This window comes from Protopterus annectens, chromosome 11.part0, assembly GCF_019279795.1.
Source record: "Protopterus annectens isolate FY-2018-M chromosome 11.part0, PAN1.0, whole genome shotgun sequence".
NCBI classification, from domain to species: Eukaryota; Metazoa; Chordata; order Ceratodontiformes; family Protopteridae; genus Protopterus; species Protopterus annectens.
In genome coordinates, this window is record NC_056745.1 from 137,191,738 (window position 1) to 137,211,299 (window position 19,562).

General features: G+C 46.2%; 1 protein-coding gene across 5 annotated transcripts in view; it reads left to right on the forward strand.

The window, feature by feature from the left end:
• Window positions 1-19,562, forward strand: part of LOC122815212 (voltage-dependent L-type calcium channel subunit alpha-1C-like) — a 2,602,552-nt gene that overhangs the window by 1,027,014 nt on the left and 1,555,976 nt on the right. The gene's annotated exons all lie outside the window — the stretch shown is intronic.

A 19,562-nucleotide genomic window follows, 5' to 3' on the forward strand; every position in this document is an offset into this window, starting at 1 on the left:
AAAAAACACTTTGATTCATGTCTATCAGTTTTGGCATCACCTTTGCCATTTGTTTACCCATTATATACATAAGCACTTTATAATCATGGTTTAGGATAGACATGGGCCTATATGAAGCTGTATCTGGTGGGTCTTTACCCTCTTTAGGTATTACAGTCACCACCGCTTTATTTCAGAAAGTTAGTGCTTCTCCTCCTCTTAAATTACTGTTAAACAAAATCTTCCAGATGTTTATTAGTTTTTCCCTTCTAACGTCCAAACTTCAACAAGAATACCATCTGTTCCAGGGGACTTTCCTGTTGAATGATTATAGGTCACCATTTTTATATCATCTCCTCCTATCCTGTTTTTGTAATTGAGCCTCATCTTCCTCTAACCTTAGCAAATTTAATTCTTCCATAAACATTTCCATTTGTACCTTTTCTTGATCTCCATATTTCTCTGCTTTATGCACATTCATAAAAATTCAGAAATATTTCTCGTACCTCTACAGGTTATATCTTAGTGGGCCTGATTCACGATGGCTTGCACGGAGTCTAAGAGTAGTGTAAGACTCCATGCAGCCATCATGTCCGACGAGCGATCCACAAACAGCCTGCAGGGGCGTGTAAGAGAGCTCCTAAAACGGCTCTTACACGGACAGGGCTTGGATATGCAAATTATCTGACTTGCAGCTAAAAGGCATGCAAATGAGGCAATTTTACGATCCAGGAAGCACAAACCTGTCCGTGTAAGAGCCGTGTTATCTGCAGAAATGTACTCAGTTGACAACTGAGTACCGTTCTGCAAATAGCACAATGGAGCCTTATCAGCTCCAAATAAAGGTTGCATATGTTCCAGGAAGCATGTCAGTGGCCATATATGTGGCAATGTACCTCCATGCAAAATTAAAATAAAAATGTATTTTTTTGGGTTTTATGCAAACCATCAGTATACAATGTAAGGGAATAGCAATCTGAAAACAACATGGCCACCGAGTAGGGTTGCTAAGGGGGGAAGCTCAGTGTAAGACATGTAACTAAGCATTAGTAGGCAATCCTATGTAAATGAGTGTTAGGATAGTGAATCACACTTTTACATAACATATGAGCACATTCCCTGGAGTGTAGGAGTAGGATAAGGGGGAGTAACAGAGTAGGAGATAGGTGACATCACAGGGGGTATGTATGAAAGAAATGAAGCTCATTGGAGCAGAGTGGCATGTGAAAGCTGACAGTTGGACATCATGGAAAGAGGTGTGTCAACAGGTAGACATGGGAAAGCCAAGAAATGTAAGGTGTACACTGTGGATAACACCAAAGTTTCTTGCTGAGCGTGCATGCGCGCATGTGCGTGCTGGGAAGCCCGAGTAAGATGGAGTGCGCGCTTGTAAGCATGAGTGCGCACGTTTAAGCCGGAGTAAGCATGTATAAGGCTGTTTAAAGAGTTATAAGTGCGTTTGCGCTGGTGTGAGCGCGTTTTAACCCGAATAAGCAAGTTGTAGTCCATCTAACCATGGGTGCGCGTGTGTTAGCTGCTGTACGCGTGTTTTCCCTTGTATGCGCGTCGCTTCCCCCTGAGGAAACAGAGAGGAAAAAGGAAGCACAACAAATTGTAGGAAGCTACCAGGTACTAGCATAGCTAGCAGGTGAAAACAATCAGAATCAGGCAATTACACAGGCAGAACAGTAGCCCAGCCCAGCACTGAAAACTCTGCAAACAACAGTGCAGTATGTTTCTCTCAACAGACACTGCAACACTGGAGTAAGCTGCTAGAAGTGAAAACTGAAAAAGCTTCACTCAGACAAAAAATGCTAGGGGCTGCCATAGCTGTTATAAGGCGGCATATACAACATGCTGAGGGTGGTGACAATGCAAATGCTGCCGGACAGCCCACAGTGAGGAGACGGAGAAGAGTGTACAGGCCCAGGTTCACCTACCAGGGGTTACATGAGCTGGAGATAGTGGAGCGCTATAGAGTGGACAGAGACCTCCTGCAGCAAATTGTTGAGCTGTGTAGGCCACGCCTCACACGCAGAACCAACAGAGGGGAACCCATCCCAGTGGAAACCAAGGTATGTGTTGGCCTAAGAATACTAGCAACAGGCACCTTCCAGAGACCAACTGGTGATATGATGGGGATATCACAGGCATCAGCATCCAGGGTACTGCACCAGTTCCTGGATGCCATGTCAGAACATGTCGGTGATCATGTATATTTCCCTAATTCCCGTGAGGTATTGGCCAGCAATATGCGTCTCTTCCAGCAAATAGCGGAATACCCTGAGGTAGTGGGTGCAATAGACTGCATGCATATACGCATCAAAGCACCAGCCAGTTAGCGGGGTAGGGCCTACATTAACCGCAAGGGCTTCCCCTCCATCAACTGCCAGGTTGTGTGTGATGCCCAGGGCATAATAATGAATGTGTGTGCTGGCTGCCCTGGAAGCTACCATGATTCCCATATCTGGCATCTGACGCAGCTGTACCAGACATTTGCCAATGGGGACATCCCACATGGTCACCTACTGGGGGATGCTGGCTATGCACTGGAGCCGTGGCTGATGACACCCATCAGAAATGCACACACACCTGAACAGGAACGCCATAATGAGGCACACGCACAAACACGTAATGAAATAGAGCGTGTGTTTGGGCTGCTCAAGTCATGGTTCCAGTGCTTGGACACATCTGGTGGAGCCTTGCAGTACTCACCAACTACATGTACCCAAATTGTCATGGTATGTGCTATGCTACATAATATGATTCTGCGAAAACAGCTGCAGCAGGACCAGCGTAGGCCTGGCCCAAACAGCCCCCCACCATTGCCAAGGCCATCACAGGCAGAGCGTGACTCGGAGGAGGAACAACCTGAGCCTGCCCCAGTAGGCAGAAGGAGGCGTGCCCAGTATGCCTTGGCCTTGGCAAAGAGGCAACGCATAACACATACACTGGCTCAGTAGGAACCCTGGAAATGATACCTCTCTCTGATCACACATATAGTAAAAGGGATGCCTAGGTTGACACAACCTGCTTTCAAACATGTACAGGGAGTGTAGTATGTGCATCCAACATAGGCAGCCCTGCAGCACCACCTGAGGCATGATTGCCATGTGTTAAGCAATGTAAAACCATGTAGTATATGCAAACTTGATGACCCTGAGTAACATCCTACCCTCACTAAGCATGATGCCACAATATGAAGACAAGATGATCAATTACAACAATTGGCTTAAGTATTGTTGTTAGTCAAAGGGGATCCAATGCCTGTCAGCCTGGGATGACATGCTGAGCAAGACACAATGCTCCACTAGGGATGGCTTGCACCTATAACCCTTGGCCTTTTGGATACTGGCAAAGGCTGTTGTCACCCCCATAGTGCCTTGAATAGGTAAGGCTCAAAACACAAACCCACCTCCATAGGTATCACAAGGGATACGAAAGTAGAAGTAATGCTACCCAATGTCAGAAGTCTAAACTGCAAGATGCATGCAGTCCAAACTCTCCTCAGCATGGAGAATGTTGATATCTGTGCAGTAACAGAAACCTGGTTCAAGGCTCACAAGAGCACCCTAGCACTACCAGGTTACACCTCATACCATGCTTTACAGCCCCAAAACATGGAACAAACTACAAAAGGAGGGTGAGTATCAATAATTGTCAAGGATACCCACACCCCCAGGTTGGTGCCACAGCATGAAGCAGCACAGACTATCCACGTGCAAGTAACAGTGGCTAAACCTGCCTCCCAGTTCGTAGCCTGCTACACACCACCCTCCTAAATCCAGGAACCCCACTTGGCCTACTTGAGAACACATGAAAATATGAAGGTCTCTCCAAACAACATTATACTGGGCGACTGCAACTACCCAAACATAGACTGGGAGCATTATGCTAGCTCCAACACCCTAGGCCAAAGGTTCCTAGAATTCATAAACCGAAGTGCTATGGAACAACTTGTCACCACTCCCACAAGAGGGGTAAACATACTGGACCTGATAATCACCAACATGGGGACTCTATGGCCAAGATGAGAAGTGTATCCCTCACTGGTAAGATCAGACCATAGAGTAATCTCACTGGATATTCACATCCTGACCCCAGTCCCTGGCCAGAAAACCACAGTGAAAAACATGTGTAAAGCAAAGTATGCACTCCTCCAAACTGAGGTGGAATCCATTAAAGCCTTTGTGCCTGTGGAAAATATGGCCCAGACCTCAGAATCCTTTATAAATGCATGGTATGAACACCTTCAGGAATGCATGGATTATGCAATCCCAAATAAAACCAAGACCCAATCCTCCAAAGGCAGGCATCCTGTCTGGTGGACCCCAGCCATCAACAAACTATGCAGGAGAAGAAAGAAGCTACTACATGATAGAGCAAAACCCAAAAAGGGAAGGCATCACTGATCAGTATTATGACAAAAAACTATGGCCACACATAAAATCCTCTAAGGCCAGCTACGAGATAAAAATTGTACAGGACACTAAGGATAACCACAATGCTTTCTTTACTGATGGTAGGAACCTAGGTGGGAATTCCCAGATATGCTCAGAATTAGTCCAAAATGACAAACAATACACCAAACCCGCAGACATTGCCAACATCTGACCTGACAGGTTCAGTGCAAACCCCCACCACCACCACCAAAAGGCCGAACATCTATCCCAGCAGAGTGCTGGCCCCCTGACATTGCAGATGCTCAGGTAACAGCCAGCATCTCCAAAGCAAAACACACAGCATCAATGGGACCAGATGGTGTCCTGGGCTGCATCCAACATGAAGTCCAAGAAGAATTGAATACCAAATAAAACTACTGCTCAATCTCAGCCTTACCACAGGATATGTACACAAAGAGCAGTGTACAGCAACAGTGGTCCCTCTCCACAAAGGTGGTGCCTGAGTGGATACTGCAAACTATCACCCCAGAATCCTGACTAGCTTGCTCTGCCAAGCTATGGAAAGGATCATCATGGACCTCAGAAATAAAGATATTGGGGACCTACAGACACTGGACCCTACCCAGTGTGGCTTACTTAAGGGCAGATCCTGCCCCTTAAACCTGGTTGAGTCATTTGAAACAGTCACCAAGGCCATTGATGAGGGGAAGGTGGTCCACACAGCCTACTTGGACCTTGCAAAAGCCTTCCATACAATACCCCATGTGGTCATTATAGATAAGCTCACCAGCTTAAATATAAACCCCTATGTCACTAGATGGGTTGCAAACCGGCTCAAGGACAGAACTGACATGGTCAGAAATGCTGGAGCCATGTCAGAGTCCAAACCAGTTACAACTGGCATCCCACAAGGCTCAGTCCTGGGACCCCCCTTATTTGGTACATATTTCTCGGAGGTACAGGCCAACATGGAAGGACTGTGTCTGAACAAGTTTGCAGATGACTACAAACTGGGCGCCATATCTGACCCTCCAGCTGACACAAGCATCCTACAAAAGGGCCTCATAGAAACAGACAACTGGTGCCAGAGCCATGTCATCAAGCTAAACGCAAAAAAGTGTGTAGTCATCCCCTTTGGAAAAACAGTAAGTGCCCACCAATTACCACATAGGTGGTAACCCATTAAGTACAGAAGAAGTAATAAGAGACCTGGGGACACAAGTTGATAGAAATCTTGCATTTGACAACCATGTGGCCGTAGTGGTTATAATAACATTTCATATACCCACCTAATCATGAAGGTATTCACATCTACATCAGGGGAGGTCATCGTGCCTCTTCAGTCATCCTTCATCAGGCTCACAATTGAGTACAATGCCCCTTGTGGGATGTACCTTAGCAGACACCACCAGCAACTGGGAAGACCCCAAAAGTACCTCACCAGGAGGATCAAAGTGCTATTGGCAAAGGCTCTTGCGACCCCCATAGTGCCTTTTTTAGGCAAGGCTCAAAAGACAAACCCACCTCCATAGGTATCACAAGGGAAAAGAAACTAAGAGTAATGCTACTCAATGCCAGAAGTCTAAACCTCAAGATGCACGCACTCGAAACTCTCTTTAGCATGGAGAACATTGATATCTGTGCAGTAACAGAAACCTGGTTCAAGGCTCCCGAGAGCACCCCAGCACTACCAGGTTATACCTCTTACCATGCTTTTCGGCCCCAAAACTTGGACCAAACCACAAAAGGAAGGGGAGTATCAATATTTGTCAAAGATACCCACACCTCCAGGCTGGTGGCACAGCACGAAGCATCAGAGACTGTCCATGTGCAACTAACAGTGGGTAAAACTGCCTTCCAGTTTATAGCCTGCTACAGACCACCTTGCCAAACCCAGGAAACCCACTCGGCCTTCCTGAGAACACTGGAAAATATGAAGGTCTCTCCAAACACCATTATATTGGGCGACTTCAACTACCCAAACATAGACTGGGAACATTACTCTAGCGCCAACACCCTAGCCCAAAGGTTCCTAGAATTTATAAACTCAAATGCTATGGAACAACTTGTTACCACTCCCACAACAGAGAAAAACATACTGGACCTGATTATCAGTAACATGGGGACTCTATGCTCCAGACCAGAAGTGTATCCCTCACTGGTAAGATCAGACCATAAACTAATCTCACTGGATATTCACATCCCGACCCCACCCCCTGCCCTGAAAACCACAGTGAAAAACTTCTCTAAATCAAATATCACACTCCTCAAAACCGAGGTGGAATCCTTCAAAGCCCCCGGGCCTGTGGAAAATATGGCCCACACCGCAGAATCCTTTATAAACGCATTCTATGTACACCTTCAGGAATGCATGGATCATGCAATCCCAAATAAAACCAAGACCCAGTCCTCCAAAGGCAGACGTTCTGTCTGGTGGACCCCAGCCATAAACAAACTATACAATAGAAGGAGGAAGCTACCACATGATAGAGCAAAATCCCAAAAAGGGAAGGCATGTCTGATCAGTATTAGCAAAAAACTATGGGCACTCATAAATTCGTCTAAGGCCAGCTTCAAGAGAAAAATTGCACAGGACACTAAGGATAACCACAAGGCTTTCTTTAGTTATGTTAGGAACCTGGGTGGGAATTCCCAGATATGCTCAGAATTAGTCCAAAATGACAAAAAATACACCGAACCCACAGACATTGCCAACATCCTAGCTGACAGGTTCAGCGCAAACTTCTCCCCCCCTCCCCACCAAAAAGGCAAATATCTATCCTAGCAGAGTGCTGCCCCCCTGACATCTCAGATGCTCAGGTAAGAGCTGCCCTCTCCAAAGCAAAAAACACAGCATCAATGGGACCAGACGGTGTCCCGGGCTGTGTCCTACATGAACTCCAAGAAGAGCTAAACTCAAACATAAAACTACTGTTCAATCTCAGCCTTACTACAGGATATGTACCCAAAGAGTGGCGTACAGCAGCAGTGGTCCCTCTCCACAAAGGTGGTGCCTCAACGGATCCTGGAAACTATTGCCCCATAAGCCTGCCTAGCTTGGTCTGCAAAGCTATGGAAAGGATCATCATGGACCTCATAAATAAAGATATTGGGGACCTACAGACACTGGATCCTACCCAGTTTGGCTTTGTGTAGGGCAGATCCTGCCTCTTAAACCTGGTCGATGTCTATGAAACAGTCACCAAGGCCATTGACGAGGGGAAGGTGGTCCACACAGCCTACCTGGACCTCGCAAAAGCCTTCAATACAATACCCCACTCGGGCATTATAGATAAGCTCACCAGCTTAAATATAAAACCCTATGTCACTAGATGGGTTGCAAACTGGCTCAAGGACAGAACCCACATGGTTAGAATTGCTGGAGCCATGTGGGACTCCAAACCAGTTACAAGTGGCATCCCACAAGGCTCAGTCCTGGGACCTCTCTTGTTCGGTATATATTTCTCGGAGGTACAGACCAACATGGAAGGACTGTGGCTGACCAAGTTCGCAGATGACTGCAAACTGGGTGCCATAATCGACTCTTCAGCTAACACAAGCATCCTCCAAAAGGGCCTCATACAAACAGGCAACTGGTGCCAGAGCCATGGCCTCAAGCTAAACGCCAAAAAGTGTATAGTCATCCCCTTTGGCAAAAACAAAGTGCCCACAAATTACCACATAGGTGGTAATCCATTAAGTACAGAAGAAGTAATAAGGGACCTGGGGACCCAAGTTGATAGCAATCTCTCATTTGACAACCACGTGGCCAAAGTGTTTAGAAAAACATTTTATATAGCCCACCTAATCATGAAGGGATTCACATCTAGATCAGGGGAGGTCATCATGCCTCTTTACTCATCCCTCATCAGGCCCATAATTGAGTACAATGCCCCTTTTGGGATGTACCTTACCAGACACCTGCAGCAACTGGAAAGACCCTAAAAGTACCTCACCAAGAGGATCAAAGGGCTCAAACAGATGCCATATGCTGCCCGGTTAAAGAAACTCCAGCTCTACTCAGTGGCATACCGCCTGGTCAGAGGCGATCTGTGCCTGATGTATAAAGCCATGTCCAGCCCGGAATTAATGGACATGCTGCACCTCAGAAAATCCAAATCCCATCGAGCGACGCGCTCAAGAGACTTGAACCTCAGCACTGAAATAAATAGGACATGCTGGAGGGACAGATTCATAACCCAGAGGCTCCCTTCACTCTGGAATAAAATCCCAGTCCAGGTTAAGCAGAGTCCTTCATTGACTCTCTTCAAGAGGAATCTTGATGAGTGTATGGGAGATTGTAAGTTTACCCTGTGTATCACTTTTATGTCACAGTTAGACAGAGGCACAGTATACTAACCTTGAAAAATGTCATGGAAAACACCAGTTAAAATGTGTGTTGAAGGACAAACACACTCTGACTAGGATTAGAAATGCCCAAGGGCACATAGCCTAGTGTTTGTCAATGTCCACCCAAGTTGCAGAATACACTAGTAATGTTGGACAAGCCTGGTTTAAGTAGGCCATAGCTGAACAAAATGCAACATGGTCATACCTTAGTCTGGTGTGCTCAGTATGAATATTTAAAGTAGTGATGGGACTCAAACCCAGGATACTGTGCACCAGAGTGAAAGGACTGAACCACTACACTATGACAATATTACAGTGTTTGGTCAGTATGAAAGAATGTTGACAAGTGTATGCAAACTGTCCCATGGAAACTTGCAGGCACAGCATAATCCCTGTTGGGTTCAGACACAAAGCAGTTGGGCAGTAAGAACACAACATGACTTCCAACACACACACTGTAAATGTCAACTATTGTTCAAGTTCACACACAGCCACAAATGTAGTGGACCTCCGATCTCAACATATGGAAAGGTCACACTGGGCATGCTCACACACTGATAAATGAGACATATGTCAGGCAACAAACCATGGAAAGGCTGAACTGGGCATGCTCACACACTTAGGCCATGTCCCAGTATAGCAGTTGGCCACACATATCTGGCATTTGTATGTGTTAAGCCAGGAACCTCCCACAATACAGCAATCTGCCCAGTGCACACAGTTAAATGACAATAGAGACATAAGTAATATACTGGAACCCTGTCATGATCAGACATCTTCCACAGATACACAAGTTGTTCATAGAAACAGGGAAAGCTATGGCAATAAAGACCTGCAAACAGTTTATCAGCAACAAATATTGTGCATCCCAAACATAAACATATGGGTTCAGAGGTCGATACTAGGCTGTTTGCCCTAGGGAATACATAAGCCTAGCCAGAGTGTATTTGCCGTCTGCCTCCCCAGTACAGTAGCCTACTGTGCCTCTGTAAAGTAGGTCACAGAAGGCACAGTTTAAGGCTAGTTTGCTTTGCCTCCATCAAGCAGGGATACAGTGGAGATCCCAGGGGTTGAATTTGCAATGTCACATCCATGTGGCTGGAGTTTGCTGGAAGAGGGTTGGCAAGGGGCTATGTCTAACATTAATTGGGATTCAATTCCAGACTGAGGGGAGCCTTATCTGTAGTGTCTGGGCAATTTCACTGTCAAAACTTGCAAGTGATGATCTTGAGGGATTGAAGTGTCTTGCCAATACTGTTCAGAGATGTCTTCCCTCTGTGGGATATTGCTCTGTTATGTATTAGCTCCCTCCTTCTGTTGTACAGCTTATATATGGCTGGTGTCAACCAGACAGGTCTCCTGTTGTGGAGGAGTCTTGGTTTTATTTGGAATAGCATGATCAATGAAAACCTGCAGGTGCTCATAGAATGCATTTGTAAAGGATTCTGCAGATTGGGCTGTATAATCCTCCAGCACAGGGCCTTTGAAGTATTCCACCCCAGTCTTCACAAGTGCAAAGTCTGCTTTTGAGAAATACTTTGTTAGCAGTGATGTCCTTGCCTGGGGGTGGGGATCGGATATGGACGTCTAGGGAAAGTTGGTTATGGTCATATCTTAACAATGGTGGTCTACCTCTGGTGTGGAACATAGAGTCCCCATGTTGGTGAGGATCAGGTCCAATATGTATTCCCCCTTGTGGCTGTGGTGACTGGTTCTGCCATAGCACATGGATTCACAAATTGTAGTGGCTGTAGGGTGATGTTGTTGAGGCCTGAGTAGTTCCCCCAGTCAATATTCCTGTACCTGAAGTTAACCACTGTAATGGCGTATGTGAACACCTTCATATCCCACACTGTTCCCAGGGAAGCCAAGTGTGGTTCCTGGATATGGGAGGGGGTGGTCTGAACTACACACCAAACCAAAAGGCAGTTTTGCACAATGGTAGTTGTATATGTATGGCCTGTCATGCTTACTGCAGTGGTAACAACCCAGAGGTGTGTGTATCTGTGATGTATATAGGTTCATAGGTTCATACTAGGCTATCTGCCCTAGGGCACTTATAAGCCTAGCCAGAGTGTGCGTGGCTTTCGCCACCCCTTGGAATGAGAATACTATGCTCATGTAGGGTTTAGTTTACTGTGCCTCTGTGTAGTAGTGACACAGAGATGACCCCCGAGGTAAACCTACGAACTCCCATCCACTTGTCAAGATTTCTCTTCAAGAGAGTCAGTGAGGGGCTCTGCCTAATATGGACTGGGATTCTGTTCCACAGTGTAGGGAGCCTCTGGGTTATGAATCTGTCCCTCCAGCATGTCCTATTTATTTCTGTGTTGAGATTCAAATCCCCCGCTCTCGTGGCTCTGGTGGATTTGGATTTTCTGAGGTGGAGCATGCCCATTAATTCTGGATTGGACATGGCCTTGTACATCAGGCATAGATCACCTCTGAGTAGGCGGTATGCGACTGAATAGAGCTGTAGTTTCTTCAGCCGGGCAGCATATGACATATGTTTGAGACCCTTGATCCTCTTGGTGAGGTACGTTTGGGATCTGTCTAACTTTTGGGGATTTTGCTCTGTCATGTAGTAGCTTCCTCCTCCTGTTGTACAGCTTGTTAATGGCTGGGGTCCACCAGACAGGACACCTGCCTTTGGGGGAATGAGTCTTGGTTTTATTTGGGATTGCATAATCCATGCATTCTTGAAGGTGTCCGTAGAAAGCGTTTATAAAGGATTCAGCAGTGTGGGCTGTGGTTTCCACTGGCCCAGGGGCCTTGAAGGATACCACTTCAGTCTTAAGAAGTGTGAAGTCGGCTTTTGAGAAATTCTTCACTGTGGTCTTTTGTGCTGGGGGTGGGGGTGGGATGTGGATTTCCAGTGAGATTAATTTATGGTCTGATCTCACCAATGAGGGGTATACTTCCAGTGTGGAGCATTGTGTCCCCATGTTTGTGATGATCAGGTCTAGTATATTATCTCCTCTTGTGGGAGTGGTGACTAGTTGTTCCATTGCATTTGAGTTTATGAATTCTAGGAACCTTTGGCCTAGGGTGTTGGGGCTTGAGTAATGCTCCCAGTCTATGTTTGGGTAGTTGAAGTCTCCCAATATGATGGTATTTGGAGAGACATTCATACTCTCCAGTGTCTTCAGGAAGGCTGAGTGGGGTTCCTGAGTTTGAGAGGGTGGTCTGTAGCATGCTACAAACTGTAGGACAGTTTTGCCTACAGTTAGTTGCACATGGATGGTCTCCAATGCTTCGTGCGTTGCCACTAACCTGGAGGTGTGGGTATCTTTGATGAATATGGATACTACCCCTCCTTTTGTGGATCGGGCCAAGTTTTGGGGCTGAAAAGCATGATATGAGGTATAACCTGGTAGTGCTGTGGTGCTCTCAGGAGCCTTGAACCAGGTTTCAGTCGCTGCACAGACATCAATGTTCTCCATACTGAGGAGGGCTTAGAGAGCGTGCATCTTGAGGTTTAGACTTCTGGCGCTGAGCAGCATTACCCTTAGTTTTTTTCCACTTGTGTTTTCTAGGGAGGTGGGTTTGTCTTTTGAGCCTTGCCTAAAAAAGGCACTATGGGGGTGGCAAGAGCCTTGGCCAATATCCGGAAGCCCAGGGGTGACAGGTGCAAGCCGTCCCTTGCGAAGCAGGGTGGCTTGTCAAGCATGTCATCCCAAGCAGACAGACATTGGATCCCCTTAGAGTGACACCAGTAATTGAGCCAGTTGTTAAAGCTGATCATTTTGTCTTTGTACTATGGCATCATTCTTGGTGAGGGTAAGATGCTGCTCAGGGTCAGGGTCATACTGGGGCTACATAATCAGAGAGCTCCTCTATGTCTCTTTTCATGTAGTCCAGGGAGTTACGTCTCAGGTCATTCACACCGGCATGGACAATGACTGAGTCATATTTGTACTTGCTTTGGAGTGACCTGAGTGCTTGTGTTATGTGGCTGATTCTAGCGCCCGACAGGCAGCTTACTGTAACCTTTTTCTTGTTCAGTCTGGTGAGCAGGACGTCAGTGTGTCTGACTATGGAGTCATCTATTACAACTGTATCAGGCATGTTGTTTGGCCTTAAGGGCTATGACTGTTTGGCACACTGACTTTGTGAACTATGTGTTGCATGTGCTATGTTTAGAGGTAGTGGCTGCTTGGATGTCTGCTTTGGAGGCCTCTGTTGTTTTGGTAGATTTTTAATTAGAGCTTCCGAGTATGTTATTGTGTGTTTACGTGTTTGGTTTGCAGTTGTGATAGGTCTATGTGAGACTGGGTTTGTGATGTGTGTGGTTACCTTCTCCTCCTGACTGGTTTTGCCAGTACTGAGTCGAGAGAGCTCAGCCACCAGTTTGGCTATATAGTTGCATCTCTCACATATATTTGTATTTGTTGGGAGGAGGAGGAGAGGGTTGTTTGTGTACATGAGGCAGTTGTAACATTGCCTCAAGATTCCCAGATTCACCAGCTGAACTGGAGAGGACGCCAGTAATTGACCCTTCGACATGCTAGAATAGTGTAAGGGATTGCTGTGTAACTGAGTCAGAAAGGACCTATAGGGAAATGGGTACTCAAGGGGATTGTAGGTGGATGTAGTGCCTTCTTTTTGTTTAAGAGTGCTTTACCTGTGTAAAAATGCTTTAGGAGCAAGTGCTGGCCTTTTCAGAAAGAGAATAGACTGTTTAGATTGAAAGTAGAGCAGTTCTAAGGGAAAAACTGAAGAGCATATGGATATGGATACACTCCCTGGTTGTGTTGTGTGTTACAAGTCCTGTGTTCACGAAGCATGGTATAAAACATAACCAGGCAGTGCTGATGTGCATATGTGACCCTGAACTAGGCATCTGTTAATGCATATTTATTATTATCCGCCATACTGAGGGATGGTACTAGATGTACATACCTCTTTGTAAAAACTGATGTCAGCATCCTATAAATACTGCAGGAGAAGAAAAGCCACCCAGTAATGCGAATAGCGCGCTGTGCTAATGCGTCTCTGTCAAGTGTCATAACATAGGTAGGGGTTTGAATCCTGCAAATGCTTAGTGTGTGTGTGTGTGTGTGTGTGTGTGTGTGTGTGTGTGTGTTGGGGGGGCAGGGGGTGTGCATGTGTGCAATTCTCTTTGAAAGAGATGTCCCTTTTGACATATGAAATAACACACTACATGATGTACATTCCTCTTTGTAAAGACTGATGATGTCAGCACCCTATAAGTACAGCAGGAGAAGGGAAACCACCCAGTAATGCGAATAGTGCGCTGTGCTAATGAGTCTCTCTCAAGTGTCATAACATAGTTAGGTAGGGGTTTGAATCCTACAAAAGCCATGTGTGTGTTTGTCACACAGTTTGTCAATGTGTGGTGGGTTTTGCTTTTATTATTGTATGACATATAATTATAACAGTAAGTGCAATGCACACATCAGGTATGTGTGTGCCACATACAGATATGTACCTGTGACCTTCAGTAGTTCCTATGTGTGAAGCTTGCCTCATATGAATACAGTTGTTACCTGTGCCAGCATGTCCTGCAGATTCCCAGACTGTACGCCATACATGTATGTTGTTGACAATGCAGGCTACTGCAGTGATCTGTGTCCTAGGCCAACTGGGTGACACACACTCATGAAAGCTGTGATATATTAATGTAGGTGAGGGTTCATGTCTGGAGTATATGTTACACATGTTATAACACAGCAAAGTCTGTGAGTAATGGACATCCAGTGTAGGTGTATGGCAACTGTTGCTGATATGCATAAAGACACCTTCTTGCTTAGGCGATACACCAAGGGACTGCACAATACCTTTGGAAATGTGAATATCACAGGATAGACAAGAAAACACTTGTCCATATGTACACACCATTACCCGTTCTACATGATGGGTGCTGCCACCTACATGGTACTACTGGAATACTATGTTAAGTACATGCTAATGACAAAGTTACAGTTGCGTTACAGTAATAGAGCATGGCTTGGACAACAGGTATCTATCTGTATGATACACTTCTGGTGGTCATGTGTGTCATGTGCAGACTGCATTGTAGGCCACTGTATACACTTCCAGTCGTGGATGAACATATCGCTAGTGTGTTGGCTTGTACGTGAGACTGCTATATGCCAAACAGTATTCTTCCCAGGGATGTGTGGGGCTCAGTAAGAATGGCTACTGGTATAGTGTAGTACTGCAGGGATATCACTGACACTGGGTTTCCTACATCTGTGTATCAGTTGAGGATACATCATGTAATAGGTTCATAGGTTCATACTAGGCTATCTGCCCTAGGGCAGTTATAAGCCTAGCCAGACTGTGTTTGTCTTTTGCCACCCATTTTAAATGTATTTTCATATGGCCTTTTTCCAGGTTAGTATACTCAGCCTCTGTGTAACAGTGACACAGAAGTGAAACCCAGGGTAAACCTACACTCTCCCATCCACTCATCAACAGTTCTCTTGCAGAGAGTCATTAAGAGACTCTCCCTAACCTGGATTGTGATTTTATTCCAAAGTGAAGGGAGCCTCTGGGTTATGAATCTGTCCCTCCAGCATGTCCTATTTATGTAAGTGCTGAGGTGCAAGTGTCACAAGCGCATAGCTTCATGGAAATTGGATTTTCTGAGGTGCAGCATGTCCATTAATTCCAGGTTGGACATGGTTCTATATGTTAGGCATCTGGTGGAGCCCTTTGATCCCCTTGGTGAGGTACTTTTGTGGACTTTCCAGTTGCTGCAGGACAGGTCACTGGTAAGGTACACCACAAAAGGGGCATTGTACTCAATTATGGGCCTGATGAGGGATGACTGAAGAGGCACGATGACCTCCCGTGATCTAGCTGTGAATCCCTTCATGATTAGGTGACCTATATAAACTGTCTGTGTAACCACTACAACCGTGTGGTTGTCAAATGAGAGTTTGCTATCAACTCGGGTCCCCAGGTCCCTAATCATGTGTATAGTACTTAATGGTCCAGGTAGGCTGTGTTGAACACCTTCCCCTCGTCACTGGCCTTGGTGACTGTTTCAAAGACATCGACCAGGTTTAAGAGGCAGGATGTGCCCTCAACAAAGCCGAATTGGGTAGGATCCAGTGTCTGTAGGTCCCCAATAGCTTTATTTATGAGGTCTATGATGATACTTTCCATAGCTTTGCAGACCAAGCTAGTCAGGCATATGGGGTGATAGTTTCCAGGATCCGTTGAGGCACCACCTTTATGGAGAGGGATCGCTGTTGCTGTACGCCACTCCTTGGGTACATATCCTGTAGTAAGGCTGGGATTGAACAGTAGTTTTATGTTTGTGTTTAGTTCTTCTTGAAGTTCATGTAGGATGCAGCCTGGGACACTGTCTGCTCCCATTGATGCTGTGTTTTTGCTTTGGAGAGGGTGACTGAGCATCTCAGATGTCAGGGGGGGCATCACTCTGCTGGGATATATATTTGCCCTTGTGGTGGGGAGGGGGGTGAGATGTTTGCGCTGAACCTGTCAGCAATGATGTTGGCAATGTATGTGGCTTAGGTGTATTCCTTGTCATTTAGGACAACTTCTGAGCATATCTGGTAATTCCCACCCAGATTCCTAACATAAGTAAAGAAAGCCTTGTGATTATCCTTAGTGTCTTGTGCAATATTTCCCTTGAAGCTGGCCTTAGACGATTTTATGAGTGCCCATAATGTTTTCAAAATACTGATCAGAGATGCCTTCCCTTTCTGGGATATTGCTCGATCATGTAGTAGCTTCCTCCTTCTATTGTTTTCTGTTATGTGGCTGGGGTCCACCAGAAAGGACGCTTGTCTTTGGAGGATTGGTTATATTTGGAATTGCATGATCTGTGCATTCCTGAAGGTGTTCATAGAATGCGTTTATAAAGGATTCAGCAGTGTGGGCCGTATTTTCCACAGGCCCGGGGGCTTTGAAGGATTTCACCTCTGTCTCGGTTTTGAGGTGTGTAGAATTTGCTTTAGACAACTTTTTCACTGTGGTTTCTGGCCAGGGGCTGGGGTTGGTATGTGAATATACAGTGAGATTACTCTATGGTATGATCTTACCAGTGAGGGATACACTTCTGGTCTGGAGCATAGAGTCCCCATGTTGGTGATGATCAGGTGCAGTATGTTCTCCCCTCTTGTGGGAGTGGTAACATGTTGTTCCATAGCATTTGAGTTTATGAATTCTAGGGACCTTTGGCCTAGGGTGTTGGAGCTACAGTAATGCTCCCAGTCTGTGTGTGGGTAGATGAAATTGTCCAATATAATGTTGTTTGGAGACACCTTCATATTTACATGTGTTCATAAGTAGGCCAAGTGGGTTACCTGGGTCTAGGAGGGTGGTCTGTAGCAGGCTATGAACTGGAAGGCAGTTTTACCCACTGTTAGTTGCACGTGGATAGTCTGTGATGCTTCATGCTGTGGCACCAACCTGGGGGTGTGGGTATCCTTGACATCTATTGATACTCACCCTCCTTTCGTAGTTAGTTCCATGTTTTGTGGCTGTAAAGCATGGTATGAGGTGTAACCTGGTAGTGCTAGGGTGCTTTTGGGAGTCTTGAACTAGGTTTCTGTTACTGCACAGATATCAACATTATCCATGCTGAGTAGAGTTTGGACTGCATGCATCTTGCGGTTTAGATGTCTGGCATTGAGTATCATTACTTCCAGTTTCTTATCCCCTGTAATACCTATGTAGGTAGGTTTGTGTTTTCAGCCTTACCACCAGAATGCAAACATGTGCAGACATTACACTTTTGGAATTAACACTGGTGTATAAAAACACTACAATGACAATCATACTGTTAATGCATCAGGCATGCTGGGATATACCCACATTGATATCATTACACTGTACTGTAAACAACATGATAATATTACTACAGTGCTATGTAGTCACCCTGTGCATCAGCACCATGCTGTCCTGTTCCTGCATCAATGTTACAGATTGCAGGAGGTGGCACAGTTTCATCATATGCACAGGGTGTGTACTTGGTATGCCAGAGTCTGCCATTGACACATCCAATCAACATGTATGTGTGTGTGTGTTAGTGAGGGACAACAGTACAAAATGGGGCAATGTTGATGCGGTGTGTGTGTGTATGTGTTAGCCCTAGGTGTTAGCATTATGCATGTGTATATGCATGCACACAGTTCCACCACATGGCTGCCATATACGGGTGTTTGTGGACAGCCACAGACTGTACCTGCCAGGTCATACAGATCACTGTCTCTGGCCACGGACACGGTACCTGTGCCTGGCAGGGGTGCTACGGACAGTATCAGGTACTAATCCAGACTGGGTACTGTCATCAGAAGCAGTTGGTTGATGACAGGACACATGTCCCTGCTGGGACTGTCCAGAGCCACGTGCACGTGGTCTTCTAGGCGGTCTGATGACAGCACAGACCCAGCATTGCTGGGGCTGGTATTGGCACTATGGGAGTGGCTGCGGGTTAGTTGTCGTCCGCGACGACTGCCAGCTGATGATGTTGCTGGCATACGTCCATGTTGATGCCTTAACCGTCCTGCATTGCCCTGGCTCATGGACATGTAGTTGTGGAACAGATCTAATGTGTCCCCCTAACGTCTTTCAATGACTTCGCCGACAGTACGGATGGCAGTCGCAACGTCACGCATAATGTCATTCATAGCAGTGCGATGTGCTCTAAGCTCCCTCAGACCCTGTCTGGTGTACCGTTCCATACGTGCCTGTGCCTGCATTACAGCCCGAAACATAGCTGAGGTTGAAAGACCTCTGTGGGCACGTCTGACAGGGCAATACGACCACGGATGCTCCCACGAGAACCCCTGGACATCTGCCTGTGTGGTACCAAGTCAGGACTCTGGCCATGGCTGCTGTGAGGGGATGCATGTGCCACTGATAACACATTACCCTGGTCAATGCCCACTGTATGCTGTCCCTCAACTATGGACATTGGTGACAATGGATGTATCGGCAGGATGACTGTGCGTATTGATGGGGTTGACTGCTGTGTACTGTCGATTGGCTGACAACAACAGACCCTGTCACACCTCCCTGTGCCATTACACATGTATCATCATTATCACTATCCCCAGCAGTGGCTTCAGGTTTCCTGCTGCATGACAACAGAGCAACACCAGAACCTGTGAGAGGAAGGCAGGAAACACAGTTTACAATGTGTACACAATGTTACCACAGATGCACACGGGCACATGCACACAGGCACACATGCACACGGGCACATGTACTGTCGATTGGCTGACCAACAATAGACCCTGTCACACCTCCCTGTGCCATTACACATGTATCATCATTATCACTATCCCCAGCAGTGGCTTCAGGTTCCCTGCTGCATGGCAACAGAGCAACACCAGAACCTGTGAGAGGAAGACAGGAAACACAGTTTACAATGTGTACACAATGTTACCACAGATGCACACGGGCACATGCACACAGGCACACATGCACACGGGCACATGCACACATGCACGCGGGCACATGCACACAGGCACACATGCACATGCACACATGCACATGGGCACATGCACACATGCACACGGGCACATGCACGCATGCACATGGGCACACATGCACACATGTACATGGGCACATGCACACATGCACACAGGCACATGCACACGGGCACACATGCACACGGACACATGCACATGTACACATGCACACGGGCACACATGCACACTACTCAGTACAGCAGATGCAAACACACACACACCTGCAATCCAACACATACACAATACTGTTTGAGGGTATTATAAGTATTAATATTATTATTAGTATTAATAGTATTGTTATTACACACTCACCAGCATGGATTGGCTGCCTTGCTGTTACTCCAGAGGGACCTGC